Raw genomic sequence first — 18,720 nt, 5'->3', positions numbered from 1 at the left:
GAAATGGAGGACGAACTGGCGATGGGCATGGAAGACTCAGCAGATGAGTGAGAGCTTGCTCACATTTCGGTTGTGCGAGGTTGTGGGTAGAGGGCAGAGGAAGGATGCACGATTCTCACCTCTCTGCCACCAACACACCAAGGACTTGGTCCTCCTGGATGCACAAGACACATGAGCGCCTTCTTGCTGCACTACCTACATGACCCTCGGATTGTATGAATTTGAAGTAATCCTGAATACTGGGTTGCCACACTGTTAGATCCCCGGTACAAGACAAAATTTGGCGAACTAATTCCTGCCATAGAAATAGACGCACGTATACAGGAGTATCTGCAGAATGTGGTACGCAATCTTAGATCTACTTTTCCACTAAACACCAGTGCTGCACAGAGTGAATCTCAACACTTTGTCATGGATAGGAGGAAATGGTCTTTTACTTGTCCACATCGGAGGGACCGAGGGATGGCTGCTGTGCTGAGATGGCGTTGAGTACGGTGTCCCTGCACAGTTGCACTTTTGGTCATATCCCAAAATGAGTTGAAAAAGGACAGATGCTGTTGGAAAGGGGAACAGGTGTGTTGGAAAGGGGAAAAAAATTTTGGTCCGTGGATTTGGTGGTTAAACAACTGTAACATTTGCTGAAGAAACAACATCTGTTACAGTGGGACTGGCAGATTTGGATAAAGTGGTATATAATCTGTGACCGCTATATAACAAAAATTAATAAGAAAAGAAAGAGAAAGGTATATATCACCTTCAGCAGTCAGTGTCCACCGTGCTCCCAGTTGGAAAAGGAGAGGTTGGCAACTTGAAGGTTTGGTGGAGGATACAGAGCTGTGTGGCTATGAAACTAATAGTAGCCTGAACCGAGTTAGACGCCATTCGGATCTGGAGACTGTGAGCCCTGTTAGCGTCACAGGGTCCACATGCCCACCCAGCCCAGGAACTCCCTGTTAACAACACAGGGGCCATTGAGTACGCTGACCGTGTGCGTAGGGGCCACACCTGTGGACAGCAGGCGCATCAGCAGCAGCAGGCCTGTTAATGCCACTGGGCTGCACAAGCAGGACTGTTAGGACAGGAGCTGGTCTTAACCGTTCTGCGTTACCAACTGTGGTGGTGGCCTGCATCCACCACCCTATCCCTGCCTACCTCTGGCCTAAAGCCGCAATGGGTTCAACACATGGAGGTGTGCTCTTTCGGAGCATAATAGAAGACTGCGCACCTCCTTGTTGGCTCCAGCCCCTTTTATAACCTGGGTCCGCCCCAAACCAGGGTGAACCACAATGCACCTCCTGGAGACAAAAGCAGAGTGACACGTCATGAGTGGCATAACTAGCGTCCTATTTGGAAACGCAACTTCAATGATGACCTCATGGCTGCCATGACCCAAACACCTCACCAGTCATCGTCTGACCATCAATAATGCGGTGACAAGTCATAGGTGTGGGCCTCTGCAAGCCATTTGGGAGGACACCTGATGCCCTGTGGTCTATATGGGACCCCCACATCAGGGCCAGGGCCAAAGAGTTCATTACCGGACCTAGTCTCTGATGCAGGAAGTGCCTGAGCATGCTCAGTAGCATGAAATACAGTCTCTGAAAAAAGACTATCAGCTTTAGCATGGTGTCTAGGCACAAAACAGGACTTAGACCCGGCACAGAATGCAAGCACCTGTGCAAAGAGGCTTTTCACACTTAGTGTGGGAGCATGCGCTGTATCCCGAAATGAAGACTTAGCGTCAGGAATGGCACAGTCAGGCTGAGCATACTCACTAGGCGAAACACTGTAATTATGCTGCAGCTGGGGTACATCGGCACACGCATGCGCACTAGCTGCCTCTCCACACTTAGACGTGGAGGGGAAATTTGTCTTGGAGATGCTGTCTATGAACAGAAGGAAAAGCTAAAGGAAGCCTGACTTTCTATCCCTCCGAATTATGAAATGCAGCAATGAATTCCATGAGTTTGCTATAACATTAGCGTAGCTAAATGTGCATGAGGGTGTGATGTAGAGGTGCTAGAAATAGCTTGTCACCAGTGGGGCACTAATGGAATACAACAGCCAGTTCTATGATGCCACAAAATGGCAGTATTTTGTGCTATCATTATAGCTTATTAAAAACAGAGCACGAGGTTGTCATGCAGAGGTGCTGCACATAGATTTGCAGTAGTGTGAATAGACAAAAGTACAATAGCCACGTTTAGGATACAACTAGGTACAGTGAGTGTTTGCTAGTATAATGGCTGAGTTTAAAAAAGTTTGAGTGTGCAATGCAGGCAGATGTCCTGCAAATATCGTTCCAATACTGTGAATTGACAAAAGTACAATAGCCACGTTTAGGATACAACTAGGTACAGTGAGTGTTTGCTAGTATAATGGCTGAGTTTAAAAAAGTTTGAGTGTGCAATGCAGGCAGACGTGCTGCAAATAACGTTCCAATACTGTGAATAGACAAAAGTACAATAGCCACGTTTAGGATACAACTAGGTACAGTGAGTGTTTGCTAGTATAATGGCTGAGTTTAAAAAAGTTTGAGTGTGCAATGCAGGCAGACGTGCTGCAAATAACGTTCCAATACTGTGAATTGACAAAAGTACAATAGCCACGTTTAGGATACAACTAGGTACAGTGAGTGTTTGCTAGTATAATGGCTGAGTTTAAAAAAGTTAGAGTGTGCAATGCAGGCAGACGTGCTGCAAATAACGTTCCAATACTGTGAATAGACAAAAGTACAATAGCCACGTTTAGGATACAACTAGGTACACTGAGTGTTTGCTACTATAAATGGCTGAGTTTAAAAAAGTTTGAGTGTGCAATGCAGGCAGACGTGCTGCAAATAACGTTCCAATACTGTGAATTGACAAAAGTACAATAGCCACGTTTAGGATACAACTAGGTACAGTGAGTGTTTGCTAGTATAATGGCTGAGTTTAAAAAAGTTAGAGTGTGCAATGCAGGCAGACGTGCTGCAAATATCGTTCCAATACTGTGAATAGACAAAAGTAAAATAGCCACGTTTAGGATACAACTAGGTACACTGAGTGTTTGCTAGTATAATGGCTGAGTTTAAAAAAGTTAGAGTGTGCAATGCAGGCAGACGTGCTGCAAATAACGTTCCAATACTGTGAATAGACAAAAGTACAATAGCCACGTTTAGGATACAACTAGGTACACTGAGTGTTTGCTACTATAAATGGCTGAGTTTAAAAAAGTTTGAGTGTGCAATGCAGGCAGACGTGCTGCAAATAACGTTCCAATACTGTGAATTGACAAAAGTACAATAGCCACGTTTAGGATACAACTAGGTACAGTGAGTGTTTGCTAGTATAATGGCTGAGTTTAAAAAAGTTTGAGTGTGCAATGCAGGCAGACGTGCTGCAAATAACGTTCCAATACTGTGAATTGACAAAAGTACAATAGCCACGTTTAGGATACAACTAGGTACAGTGAGTGTTTGCTAGTATAATGGCTGAGTTTAAAAAAGTTTGAGTGTGCAATGCAGGCAGACGTGCTGCAAATAACGTTCCAATACTGTGAATTGACAAAAGTACAATAGCCACGTTTAGGATACAACTAGGTACAGTGAGTGTTTGCTAGTATAATGGCTGAGTTTAAAAAAGTTAGAGTGTGCAATGCAGGCAGACGTGCTGCAAATATCGTTCCAATACTGTGAATAGACAAAAGTAAAATAGCCACGTTTAGGATACAACTAGGTACACTGAGTGTTTGCTAGTATAATGGCTGAGTTTAAAAAAGTTAGAGTGTGCAATGCAGGCAGACGTGCTGCAAATAACGTTCCAATACTGTGAATAGACAAAAGTACAATAGCCACGTTTAGGATACAACTAGGTACACTGAGTGTTTGCTACTATAAATGGCTGAGTTTAAAAAAGTTTGAGTGTGCAATGCAGGCAGACGTGCTGCAAATAACGTTCCAATACTGTGAATTGACAAAAGTACAATAGCCACGTTTAGGATACAACTAGGTACACTGAGTGTTTGCTACTATAAATGGCTGAGTTTAAAAAAATTTGAGTGTGCAATGCAGGCAGACGTGCTGCAAATAACGTTCCAATACTGTGAATTGACAAAAGTACAATAGCCACGTTTAGGATACAACTAGGTACACTGAGTGTTTGCTAGTATAATGGCTGAGTTTAAAAAAGTTAGAGTGTGCAATGCAGGCAGACGTGCTGCAAATATCGTTCCAATACTGTGAATAGACAAAAGTACAATAGCCACGTTTAGGATACAACTAGGTACACTGAGTGTTTGCTACTATAAATGGCTGAGTTTAAAAAAGTTAGAGTGTGCAATGCAGGCAGACGTGCTGCAAATATCGTTCCAATACTGTGAATAGACAAAAGTACAATAGCCACGTTTAGGATACAACTAGGTACACTGAGTGTTTGCTAGTATAATGGCTTAGTAACAATGAGTTGTAGTGTGCAATGCAGGCAGACGTGCTCTGCAAATGTCTTTGCACTAGTGGGACTATAGCAAAGTCCAATAGCCACGTTTAGGATGCCACTAGGTACACTGAGTGTTTGCTAGTAAAATTGCTTAGTTTAAAAAAGTTGGAGTGTGCAATGCAGGCAGATGTGCTCTGCTAATATCTTTGCACTAGTGGGACTATAGCAAAGTCCAATAGCCACGTATAGGATGCCACTAGGTACACTGAGTGTTTGCTAGTATAATGGCTTAGTTAAAATGAGTTTGAGTGTGCAATGCAGGCAGACGCGCTATGCAAATGTCTTTGCACTAGTGGGACTATAGCAAAGTCCAATAGCCACGTATAGGATGCCACTAGGTACACTGAGTGTTTGCTAGTATAATGGCTTGGTTTTAATGAGTTGGAGTGTGCAATGCAGGCAGACGCGCTCTGCAAATGTCTTTGCACTAGTGGGACTATAGCAAAGTCCAATAGCCACGTATAGGATGCCACTAGGTACACTGAGTGTTTGCTAGTATAATGGCTTGGTTAGAATGAGTTGTAGTGTGCAATGCAGGCAGATGTGCTCTGCTAATGTCTTTGCACTAGTGGGACTATAGCAAAGTCCAATAGCCACGTATAGGATGCCACTAGGTACACTGAGTGTTTGCTAGTATAATGGCTGAGTTTAAAAAAGTTAGAGTGTGCAATGCAGGCAGACGTGCTGCAAATATCGTTCCAATACTGTGAATAGACAAAAGTACAATAGCCACGTTTAGGATACAACTAGGTACACTGAGTGTTTGCTACTATAAATGGCTGAGTTTAAAAAAGTTTGAGTGTGCAATGCAGGCAGACGTGCTGCAAATAACGTTCCAATACTGTGAATTGACAAAAGTACAATAGCCACGTTTAGGATACAACTAGGTACACTGAGTGTTTGCTACTATAAATGGCTGAGTTTAAAAAAGTTAGAGTGTGCAATGCAGGCAGACGTGCTGCAAATATCGTTCCAATACTGTGAATAGACAATAGTACAATAGCCACGTTTAGGATACAACTAGGTACACTGAGTGTTTGCTAGTATAATGGCTTAGTAACAATGAGTTGTAGTGTGCAATGCAGGCAGACGTGCTCTGCAAATGTCTTTGCACTAGTGGGACTATAGCAAAGTCCAATAGCCACGTTTAGGATGCCACTAGGTACACTGAGTGTTTGCTAGTAAAATTGCTTAGTTTAAAAAAGTTGGAGTGTGCAATGCAGGCAGATGTGCTCTGCTAATATCTTTGCACTAGTGGGACTATAGCAAAGTCCAATAGCCACGTATAGGATGCCACTAGGTACACTGAGTGTTTGCTAGTATAATGGCTTAGTTAAAATGAGTTTGAGTGTGCAATGCAGGCAGACGCGCTATGCAAATGTCTTTGCACTAGTGGGACTATAGCAAAGTCCAATAGCCACGTATAGGATGCCACTAGGTACACTGAGTGTTTGCTAGTATAATGGCTTGGTTTTAATGAGTTGGAGTGTGCAATGCAGGCAGACGCGCTCTGCAAATGTCTTTGCACTAGTGGGACTATAGCAAAGTCCAATAGCCACGTATAGGATGCCACTAGGTACACTGAGTGTTTGCTAGTATAATGGCTTGGTTAGAATGAGTTGTAGTGTGCAATGCAGGCAGATGTGCTCTGCTAATGTCTTTGCACTAGTGGGACTATAGCAAAGTCCAATAGCCACGTATAGGATGCCACTAGGTACACTGAGTGTTTGCTAGTATAATGGCTTAGTTAAAATGAGTTTGAGTGTGCAATGCAGGCAGACGCGCTATGCAAATGTCTTTGCACTAGTGGGACTATAGCAAAGTCCAATAGCCACGTATAGGATGCCACTAGGTACACTGAGTGTTTGCTAGTATAATGGCTTGGTTAGAATGAGTTGTAGTGTGCAATGCAGGCAGATGTGCTCTGCTAATGTCTTTGCACTAGTGGGACTATAGCAAAGTCCAATAGCCACGTATAGGATGCCACTAGGTACACTGAGTGTTTGCTAGTATAATGGCTTAGTTAAAATGAGTTTGAGTGTGCAATGCCGGCAGACGCGCTATGCAAATGTCTTTGCACTAGTGGGACTATAGCAAAGTCCAATAGCCACGTATAGGATGCCACTAGGTACACTGAGTGTTTGCTAGTATAATGGCTTGGTTTTAATGAGTTGGAGTGTGCAATGCAGGCAGACGCGCTCTGCAAATGTCTTTGCACTAGTGGGACTATAGCAAAGTCCAATAGCCACGTATAGGATGCCACTAGGTACACTGAGTGTTTGCTAGTATAATGGCTTGGTTAGAATGAGTTGTAGTGTGCAATGCAGGCAGACGCGCTCTGCAAATGTCTTTGCACTAGTGGGACTATAGCAAAGTCCAATAGCCACGTATAGGATGCCACTAGGTACACTGAGTGTTTGCTAGTATAATGGCTTGGTTAGAATGAGTTGTAGTGTGCAATGCAGGCAGACGCGCTCTGCAAATGTCTTTGCACTAGTGGGACTATAGCAAAGTCCAATAGCCACGTATAGGATGCCACTAGGTACACTGAGTGTTTGCTAGTATAATGGCTTAGTTATCAGTTGGAGTGTGCAGAGGACAAGAGGGTACAGTGGCAGGATTGTGGTGCTCTGGGTAGAGGAATGGAAGCCTGCCTTTCTATTCCCTCCTAATGGTGAAATGCAGGTAGGAAATCCCTGACCTGGGCTACACAGACGCTGTTGCTGTTTGCAGGACCTGTCACCTATGGCTCTCTGACCCTGCCGGTTGGAGCCCTTAAAAGGACTGCTATAAAGTGCTCTCCCTAAGCTGTCTAACGCTGTGTATGCAGCGCATACAGCTGTATCGGCTATAGGACTCAGGAAGACGGAGCTGCGACAGTGATGTCTGACACCAAAGACGCAGAAGGCAGATAATGGCGTCCGTGAAGAAAATGTCCGGTTTTATAATGCAGGGACATGTGACATGCAGATCCTATCACACATGCCGTTGCTTCTCTGGCTCAAAGTCCACTTAGCTGTGTGTGTGTCTGGGATTGGCTGACATGCTGGCCCGCCCCACAAGACGCGCGCGCTTAGGGAAGGAAGACAAGAAAAAAAAAAAAAAAAAATGGCGATCGCCATTATAGAAACAGCAGTGATCTGAAGGCGCTGTTCACGCACACTATACACTGAAATGTGATAATAGTTTGATTCACAGAGTGACTTACACTATTACAGCAGAAACCAAGCTATGATTTAGCTGTTTTTTGGCTGCTAGAACCGTTCTCGAACGTTTCTAGAACTACCGAGCTTTTGCAAAAAGCTCGAGTTCTAGTTCGATCTAGAACATGCCCCAAAATCACTCGAGCCGCGAACTGGAGAACCACGAACCACGAACCGCGCTCAACTCTAATGGTGATATTCAAACAAGGTTTTTATATTTCTTTAAGTTTAAAAAGGAAAAGGAGGTAGAGAGTCAATCTTTTTGTTTTAATTTTCACCTTTTCGTCCTTCCACCTTTGACGCACGTTTCACTAATGCTTCTTCAGAACGCCTTCACAGGCCTCTTTCTGAAGAAGCATTAGTGAAACGTGCGTCAAAGGTGGAAGGACGGGCTGCCCCGCACTCAGGTAGTAAACAGATGTCAGATTGTTCTTTAATACGTGTGCTTATCAATATATACATGTTCTAATCTTTGTTACTTTGCAAGTACTGCCTCTACCATAGGCATTCCTTGAATAGCTTGTACTATCAGGTATATATGTGCGCTCAGTGATTTTGAACAGGTGTGTTACTTACACCCTAATTGAGCGCGATAGCAGGTAGTCTGTCTACTTTAGTGCTAGTTGCGCTTGTGATTATGTGTGTACTATAAATTTATAAATGATTAAGCAACTTGAAGGTGCATTGGGAGTACAATACATAGCCGGGTTGTAATAGTGGTGATACACACAGATACATGTTTCTAGAAGTGAAAGCCTTGTGAGATTTGGAGGATACCATGGGTTAAATATAACTAAGTACACTGTTTACTCCTAAAATGCGCCCATGAGTGCACTTATGTATTGACATCTAGGGATGCACATCCATGTTGTGGAATAAATTCGTCTGCAATTAAAAATGGCTTATACTATTTGAACTTCAGGAGCATGAGATGCGCATGGTTCGAGTACACTGATGGCAGTTCATTCATATGAATAATGGTGTATTATATTTATAACATCGGATCTAGCTGTATGCTTAAAGATTTATAACATGTGTGCTATACGCACCTGGGATGAGCGCGATACTGATGCGGTGCCTTCATAGATTTAATGAAAAGCCTTTATTCTTCTCGATGTGCTGCTATTTGTGCCTCTGACCATGTGCATGCTATGATACTTCATTTTGCAAGTGATTAAATCAACTTGGATGTATTTGGCAGTTGTAGATTATCTATTGTAATATGCACATTTGTTAATATCTCCTATGATAAGCGTTGTATATAGCCGGATTTTGACAGCGACAGCATATATATACTTTTAGGCAATAGCTCTTCACTATACCTGCCTTTTTGGCTTGATATAACATACTCTCTAGTAGAGTTGAGCGCGGTTCGTGGTTCGAGGTTCTCCAGTTCTAGGCTCGAGTGATTTTGGGACCTGTTCTAGATCAAACTAGAACTCGAGCTTTTTGCAAAAGCTCGATAGTTCTAGAAACGTTCGAGAACGGTTCTAGTAGCAAAAAAACAGCTAATTCCTAGCTTGGTTTCCGCTGTAATAGTGTAAGTCACTCTGTGAATCACACTATTATGACATTTCAGTGTATAGTGTGCGGGAACAGCGCCTTCAGATCACTGCTGTTTCTATAATGGCGATCGCCATTTTTTTTTTTTCCTTGTCTTCCTTCCCTAAGCGCGCGCGTCTTGTGGGGCGGGCCAGCATGTCAGCCAATCCCAGACACACTCACAGCTAAGTGGACTTTTAGCCAGAGAAGCAACGGCATGTGTGATAGGATGTCCATGTCACATGTCCCTGCATTATAAAACCGGACATTTTCCTCCAGGACGCCATTATCTCTTCTGCGTCTTTGGTGTCAGACATCACTGTCGCAGCTCCGTCCTTTGTCCTATCGCTGATACAGCTGTATGCGCTCCATACACAGCGCTGGACAGCATAGGGATAGCACTTTCTATCAGTCCTTTTAAGGGCTCAAACCGGCAGGGTCAGAGCCATAGGTGACAGGTCCTGAAAACAGCGACAGCGTCTGTAGCCAAGGTCAGGGATTTCCTCCCTGCATTTCCCTATTAGGAGGGAATAGAAAGGCAGGCTTCCTTTCCTCTACCCAGAGCCCCACAATCCTGGCACTGTACCCTCCTGTCCGCTGCACACTCCAACTCATGATAACTAAGCCATTATACTAGCAAACACTCAGTGTACCTAGTGGCATCCTAAACGTGGCTATTGGACTTTTGTCTAGTCACACTAGTGCAAAGACATTTGCAGCACCTCTGCCTGCATTGCACACTCCAAATCATTATAACTAAGCCATTATACTAGCAAACACTCAGTGTACCTAGTGGCATCCTAAACGTGGCTATTGGACTTTGCGATAGTCCCACTAGTGCAAAGACATTTGCAGCACCTCTGCCTGCATTGCACACTCCAACTCATTATAACTAAGCCATTATACTAGCAAACACTCAGTGTACCTTGTGGCATCCTAAACGTGGCTATTGGACTTTGCTATAGTCCCACTAGTGCAAAGACATTTGCAGCACCTCTGCCTGCATTGCACACTCCAAATCATTATAACTAAGCCATTATACTAGCAAACACTCAGTGTACCTAGTGGCATCCTAAACGTGGCTATTGGACTTTTGTCTAGTCACACTAGTGCAAAGACATTTGCAGAACCTCTACCTGCATTGCACACTCCAAATCATTATATCTAAGCCATTATACTAGCAAACACTCAGTGTACCTAGTGGCATCCTAAACGTGGCTATTGGACTTTTGTCTAGTCACACTAGTGCAAAGACATTTGCAGCACCTCTGCCTGCATTGCACACTCCAAATCATTATAACTAAGCCATTATACTAGCAAACACTCAGTGTACCTAGTGGCATCCTAAACGTGGCTATTGGACTTTGCGATAGTCCCACTAGTGCAAAGACATTTGCAGCACCTCTGCCTGCATTGCACACTCCAACTCATTATAACTAAGCCATTATACTAGCAAACACTCAGTGTACCTTGTGGCATCCTAAACGTGGCTATTGGACTTTGCTATAGTCCCACTAGTGCAAAGACATTTGCAGCACCTCTGCCTGCATTGCACACTCCAAATCATTATAACTAAGCCATTATACTAGCAAACACTCAGTGTACCTAGTGGCATCCTAAACGTGGCTATTGGACTTTTGTCTAGTCACACTAGTGCAAAGACATTTGCAGAACCTCTACCTGCATTGCACACTCCAAATCATTATATCTAAGCCATTATACTAGCAAACACTCAGTGTACCTAGTGGCATCCTAAACGTGGCTATTGGACTTTTGTCTAGTCACACTAGTGCAAAGACATTTGCAGCACCTCTGCCTGCATTGCACACTCCAAATCATTATAACTAAGCCATTATACTAGCAAACACTCAGTGTACCTAGTGGCATCCTAAACGTGGCTATTGGACTTTGCTATAGTCCCACTAGTGCAAAGACATTTGCAGCACCTCTGCCTGCATTGCACACTCCAAATCATTATAACAAAGCCATTATACTAGCAAACACTCAGTGTACCTAGTGGCATCCTAAACGTGGCTATTGGACTTTGCTATAGTCCCACTAGTGCAAATACATTTGCTGCACCTCTGCCTGCATTGCACGCTCCAAATCATTATAACTAAGCCATTATACTAGCAAACACTCAGTGTACCTAGTGGCATCCTAAACGTGGCTATTGGACTTTTGTCTAGTCACACTAGTGCAAAGACATTTGCAGCACCTCTACCTGCATTGCACACTCCAAATCATTATAACTAAGCCATTATACTAGCAAACACTCAGTGTACCTAGTGGCATCCTAAACGTGGCTATTGGACTTTGCTATAGTCACACTAGTGCAAAGACATTTGCAGCACCTCTGCCTGCATTGCACACTCCAAATCACTATAACTAAGCCATTATACTAGCAAACACTCAGTGTACCTAGTGGCATCCTAAACGTGGCTATTGGACTTTGCTAAAGTCCCACTAGTGCAAAGACATTTGCAGCACCTCTGCCTGCATTGCACACTCCAAATCATTATAACTAAGCCATTATACTAGCAAACACTCAGTGTACCTAGTGGCATCCTAAACGTTGCTATTGGACTTTGCTATAGTCCCACTAGTGCAAAGACATTTGCAGCACCTCTGCCTGCATTGCACACTCTAACTCATTATAACTAAGCCATTATACTAGCAAACACTCAGTGTACCTAGTGGCATCCTAAACGTGGCTATTGGACTTTGCTATAGTCCCACTAGTGCAAAGACATTTGCAGCACCTCTGCCTGCATTGCACACTCCAAATCATTATAACTAAGCCATTATACTAGCAAACACTCAGTGTACCTAGTGGCATCCTAAACGTGGCTATTGGACTTTTGTCTAGTCACACTAGTGCAAAGACATTTGCAGCACCTCTGCCTGCATTGCACACTCCAACTCATTATAACTAAGCCATTATACTAGCAAACACTCAGTGTACCTATTGGCATCCTAAACGTGGCTATTGGACTTTTGTCTAGTCACACTAGTGCAAAGACATTTGCAGCACCTCTGCCTGCATTGCACACTCCAAATCATTATACCTAAGCCATTATACTAGCAAACACTCAGTGTACCTAGTGGCATCCTAAACGTGGCTATTGGACTTTTGTCTAGTCACACTAGTGCAAAGACATTTGCAGCACCTCTGCCTGCATTGCACACTCCAAATCATTATAACTAAGCCATTATACTAGCAAACACTCAGTGTACCTATTGGCATCCTAAACGTGGCTATTGGACTTTGCTATAGTCCCACTAGTGCAAAGACATTTGCAGCACCTCTGCCTGCATTGCACACTCCAAATCATTATAACTAAGCCATTATACTAGCAAACACTCAGTGTACCTAGTGGCATCCTAAACGTGGCTATTGGACTTTGCTATAGTCCCACTAGTGCAAAGACATTTGCAGCACCTCTGCCTGCATTGCACACTCCAAATCATTATAACTAAGCCATTATACTAGCAAACACTCAGTGTACCTAGTGGCATCCTAAACGTGGCTATTGGACTTTGCTATAGTCCCACTAGTGCAAAGACATTTGCAGCACCTCTGCCTGCATTGCACACTCCAAATCATTATAACTAAGCCATTATACTAGCAAACACTCAGTGTACCTAGTGGCATCCTAAACGTGGCTATTGGACTTTGCTATAGTCCCACTAGTGCAAAGACATTTGCAGCACCTCTGCCTGCATTGCACACTCCAAATCATTATAACTAAGCCATTATACTAGCAAACACTCAGTGTACCTAGTGGCATCCTAAACGTGGCTATTGGACTTTTGTCTAGTCACACTAGTGCAAAGACATTTGCAGCACCTCTACCTGCATTGCACACTCCAAATCATTATAACTAAGCCATTATACTAGCAAACACTCAGTGTACCTAGTGGCATCCTAAACGTGGCTATTGGACTTTGCTATAGTCCCACTAGTGCAAAGACATTTGCAGCACCTCTGCCTGCATTGCACACTCCAAATCACTATAACTAAGCCACTATACTAGCAAACACTCAGTGTACCTAGTGGCATCCTAAACGTGGCTATTGGACTTTGCTAAAGTCCCACTAGTGCAAAGACATTTGCAGCACCTCTGCCTGCATTGCACACTCCAAATCATTATAACTAAGCCATTATACTAGCAAACACTCAGTGTACCTAGTGGCATCCTAAACGTGGCTATTGGACTTTGCTATAGTCCCACTAGTGCAAAGACATTTGCAGCACCTCTGCCTGCATTGCACACTCCAACTCATTATAACTAAGCCATTATACTAGCAAACACTCAGTGTACCTAGTGGCATCCTAAACGTGGCTATTGGATTTTGCTATAGTCCCACTAGTGCAAAGACATTTGCAGCACCTCTGCCTGCATTGCACACTCCAAATCATTATAACTAAGCCATTATACTAGCAAACACTCAGTGTACCTAGTGGCATCCTAAACGTGTCTATTGGACTTTTGTCTAGTCACACTAGTGCAAAGACATTTGCAGCACCTCTGCCTGCATTGCACACTCCAACTCATTATAACTAAGCCATTATACTAGCAAACACTCAGTGTACCTAGTGGCATCCTAAACGTGGCTATTGGACTTTTGTCTAGTCACACTAGTGCAAAGACATTTGCAGCACCTCTGCCTGCATTGCACACTCCAAATCATTATAACTAAGCCATTATACTAGCAAACACTCAGTGTACCTAGTGGCATCCTAAACGTGGCTATTGGACTTTTGTCTAGTCACACTAGTGCAAAGACATTTGCAGCACCTCTGCCTGCATTGCACACTCCAAATCATTATAACTAAGCCATTATACTAGCAAACACTCAGTGTACCTAGTGGCATTCTAAACGTGGCTATTGGACTTTGCTATAGTCCAACTAGTGCAAAGACATTTGCAGCACCTCTGCCTGCATTGCACACTCCAAATCATTATAACTAAGCCATTATACTAGCAAACACTCAGTTTACCTAGTGGCATCCTAAACGTGGCTATTGGACTTTTGTTTAGTCACACTAGTGCAAAGACATTTGCAGCACCTCTGCCTGCATTGCACACTCCAACTCATTATAACTAAGCCATTATACTAGCAAACACTCAGTGTACCTAGTGGCATCCTAAACGTGGCTATTGGACTTTTGTCTAGTCACACTAGTGCAAAGACATTTGCAGCACCTCTGCCTGCATTGCACACTCCAAATCATTATAACTAAGCCATTATACTAGCAAACACTCAGTGTACCTAGTGGCATCCTAAACGTGGCTATTGGACTTTTGTCTAGTCACACTAGTGCAAAGACATTTGCAGCACCTCTGCCTGCATTGCACACTCCAAATCATTATAACTAAGCCATTATACTAGCAAACACTCAGTGTACCTAGTGGCATCCTAAACGTGGCTATTGGACTTTGCTATAGTCCCACTAGTGAAAAGACATTTGCAGCACCTCTGCCTGCATTGCACACTCCAACTCATTATAACTAAGCCATTATACTAGCAAACACTCAGTGTACCTAGTGGCATCCTAAACGTGGCTATTGGACTTTTGTCTAGTCACACTAGTGCAAAGACATTTGCAGCACCTCTGCCTGCATTGCACACTCCAAATCATTATAACTAAGCCATTATACTAGCAAACACTCAGTGTACCTAGTGGCATCCTAAACGTGGCTATTGGACTTTTGTCTAGTCACACTAGTGCAAAGACATTTGCAGCACCTCTAGCTGCATTGCACACTCCAAATCATTATAACTAAGCCATTATACTAGCAAACACTCAGTGTACCTAGTGGCATTCTAAACGTGGCTATTGGACTTTGCTATAGTCCAACTAGTGCAAAGACATTTGCAGCACCTCTGCCTGCATTGCACACTCCAAATCATTATAACTAAGCCATTATACTAGCAAACACTCAGTGTACCTAGTGGCATCCTAAACGTGGCTATTGGACTTTGCTATAGTCCCACTAGTGCAAAGACATTTGCAGCACCTCTGCCTGCATTGCACACTCCAAATCATTATAACTAAGCCATTATACTAGCAAACACTCAGTGTACCTAGTGGCATCCTAAACGTGGCTATTGGACTTTGCTATAGTCCCACTAGTGCAAAGACATTTGCAGCACCTCTGCCTGCATTGCACACTCCAAATCATTATAACTAAGCCATTGTACTAGCAAACACTCAATGTACCTAGTGGCATCCTAAACGTGGCTATTGGACTTTTGTCTAGTCACACTAGTGCAAAGACATTTGCAGCACCTCTGCCTGCATTGCACACTCCAACTCATTATAACTAAGCCATTATACTAGCAAACACTCAATGTACCTAGTGGCATCCTAAACGTGGCTATTGGACTTTTGTCTAGTTACACTAGTGCAAAGACATTTGCAGCACCTCTGCCTGCATTGCACACTCCAAATCATTATAACTAAGCCATTATACTAGCAAACACTCAGTGTACCTAGTGGCATCCTAAACGTGGCTATTGGACTTTTGTCTAGTCACACTAGTGCAAAGACATTTGCAGCACCTCTACCTGCATTGCACACTCCAAATCATTATAACTAAGCCATTATACTAGCAAACACTCAGTGTACCTAGTGGCATCCTAAACGTGGCAATTGGACTTTGCTATAGTCCCACTAGTGCAAAGACATTTGCAGCACCTCTGCCTGCATTGCACACTCCAAATCACTATAACTAACCCATTATACTAGCAAACACTCAGTGTACCTAGTGGCATCCTAAACGTGGCTATTGGACTTTGTTAAAGTCCCACTAGTGCAAAGACATTTGCAGCACCTCTGCCTGCATTGCACACTCCAAATCATTATAACTAAGCCATTATACTAGCAAACACTCAGTGTACCTAGTGGCATCCTAAACGTGGCTATTGGACTTTGCTATAGTCCCACTAGTGCAAAGACATTTGCAGCACCTCTGCCTGCATTGCACACTCCAGCTCATTATAACTAAGCCATTATACTAGCAAACACTCAGTGTACCTAGTGGCATCCTAAACGTGGCTATTGGACTTTGCTATAGTCCCACTTGTGCAAAGACATTTGCAGCACCTCTGCCTGCATTGCACACTCCAAATCATTATAACTAAGCCATTATACTAGCAAACACTCAGTGTACCTAGTGGCATCCTAAACATGGCTATTGGACTTTTGTCTAGTCACACTAGTGCAAAGACATTTGCAGCACCTCTGCCTGCATTGCACACTCCAACTCATTATAACTAAGCCATTATACTAGCAAACACTCAGTGTACCTAGTGGCATCCTAAACGTGGCTATTGGACTTTTGTCTAGTCACACTAGTGCAAAGACATTTGCAGCACCTCTGCCTGCATTGCACACTCCAAATCATTATAACTAAGCCATTATACTAGCAAACACTCAGTGTACCTAGTGGCATCCTAAACGTGGCTATTGGACTTTTGTCTAGTCACACTAGTGCAAAGACATTTGCAGCACCTCTGCCTGCATTGCACACTCCAAATCATTATAACTAAGCCATTATACTAGCAAACACTCAGTGTACCTAGTGGCATCCTAAACGTGGCTATTGGACTTTGCTATAGTCCCACTGGTGAAAAGACATTTGCAGCACCTCTGCCTGCATTGCACACTCCAACTCATTATAACTAAGCCATTATACTAGCAAACACTCAGTGTACCTAGTGGCATCCTAAACGTGGCTATTGGACTTTTGTCTAGTCACACTAGTGCAAAGACATTTGCAGCACCTCTACCTGCATTGCATACTCCAAATCATTATAACTAAGCCATTATACTAGCAAACACTCAGTGTACCTAGTGGCATTCTAAACGTGGCTATTGGACTTTGCTATAGTCCAACTAGTGCAAAGACATTTGCAGCACCTCTGCCTGCATTGCACACTCCAAATCATTATAACTAAGCCATTATACTAGCAAACACTCAGTGTACCTAGTGGCATCCTAAACGTGGCTATTGGACTTTGCTATAGTCCCACTAGTGCAAAGACATTTGCAGCACCTCTGCCTGCATTGCACACTCCAAATCATTATAACTAAGCCATTATACTAGCAAACACTCAGTGTACCTAGTGGCATCCTAAACGTGGCTATTGGACTTTGCTATAGTCCCACTAGTGCAAAGACATTTGCAGCACCTCTGCCTGCATTGCACACTCCAACTCATTATAACTAAGCCATTATACTAGCAAACACTCAGTGTACCTAGTGGCATCCTAAACGTGGCTATTGGACTTTGCTATAGTCCCACTAGTGCAAAGACATTTGCAGCACCTCTGCCTGCATTGCACACTCCAAATCATTATAACTAAGCCATTGTACTAGCAAACACTCAGTGTACCTAGTGGCATCCTAAACGTGGCTATTGGACTTTTGTCTAGTCACACTAGTGCAAAGACATTTGCAGCACCTCTGCCTGCATTACACACTCCAACTCATTATAACTAAGCCATTATACTAGCAAACACTCAGTGTACCTAGTGGCATCCTAAACGTGGCTATTGGACTTTTGTCTAGTCACACTGATGCAAAGACATTTGCAGCACCTCTGCCTGCATTGCACACTCCAAATCATTATAACTAAGCCATTATACTAGCAAACACTCAGTGTACCTAGTGGCATCCTAAACGTGGCTATTGGACTTTTGTCTAGTCACACTAGTGCAAAGACATTTGCAGCACCTCTGCCTGCATTGCACACTCCAAATCATTATAACTAAGCCATTATACTAGCAAACACTCAGTGTACCTAGTGGCATCCTAAACGTGGCTATTGGACTTTGGCTATAGTCCCACTAGTGCAAAGACATTTGCAGCACCTCTGCCTGCATTGCACACTCCAACTCATTATAACTAAGCCATTATACTAGCAAACACTCAGTGTACCTAGTGGCATCCTAAACGTGGCTATTGGACTTTGCTATAGTCCCACTAGTGCTAAGACATTTGCAGCACCTCTGCCTGCATTGCACACTCCAAATCATTATAACTAAGCCATTATACTAGCAAACACTCAGTGTACCTAGTGGCATCCTAAACGTGGCTATTGGACTTTGCTATAGTCCCACTAGTGCAAAGACATTTGCAGCACCTCTGCCTGCATTGCACACTCCAAATCATTATAACTAAGCCATTATACTAGCAAACACTCAGTGTACCTAGTGGCATCCTAAACGTGGCTATTGGACTTTGGCTATAGTCCCACTAGTGCAAAGACATTTGCAGCACCTCTGCCTGCATTGCACACTCCAACTCATTATAACTCAGCCATTATACTAGCAAACACTCAGTGTACCTAGTGGCATCCTAAACGTGGCTATTGGACTTTGCTATAGTCCCACTAGTGCAAAGACATTTGCAGCACCTCTGCCTGCATTGCACACTCCAAATCATTATAACTAAGCCATTATACTAGCAAACACTCAGTGTACCTAGT

Source organism: Anomaloglossus baeobatrachus, chromosome 2 (assembly GCF_048569485.1).
Source record: "Anomaloglossus baeobatrachus isolate aAnoBae1 chromosome 2, aAnoBae1.hap1, whole genome shotgun sequence".
Lineage (NCBI taxonomy): Eukaryota > Metazoa > Chordata > Amphibia > Anura > Aromobatidae > Anomaloglossus > Anomaloglossus baeobatrachus.
The sequence above is the reverse complement of the archived record's forward strand: the minus strand, read 5'-3'. Positions refer to the sequence as shown.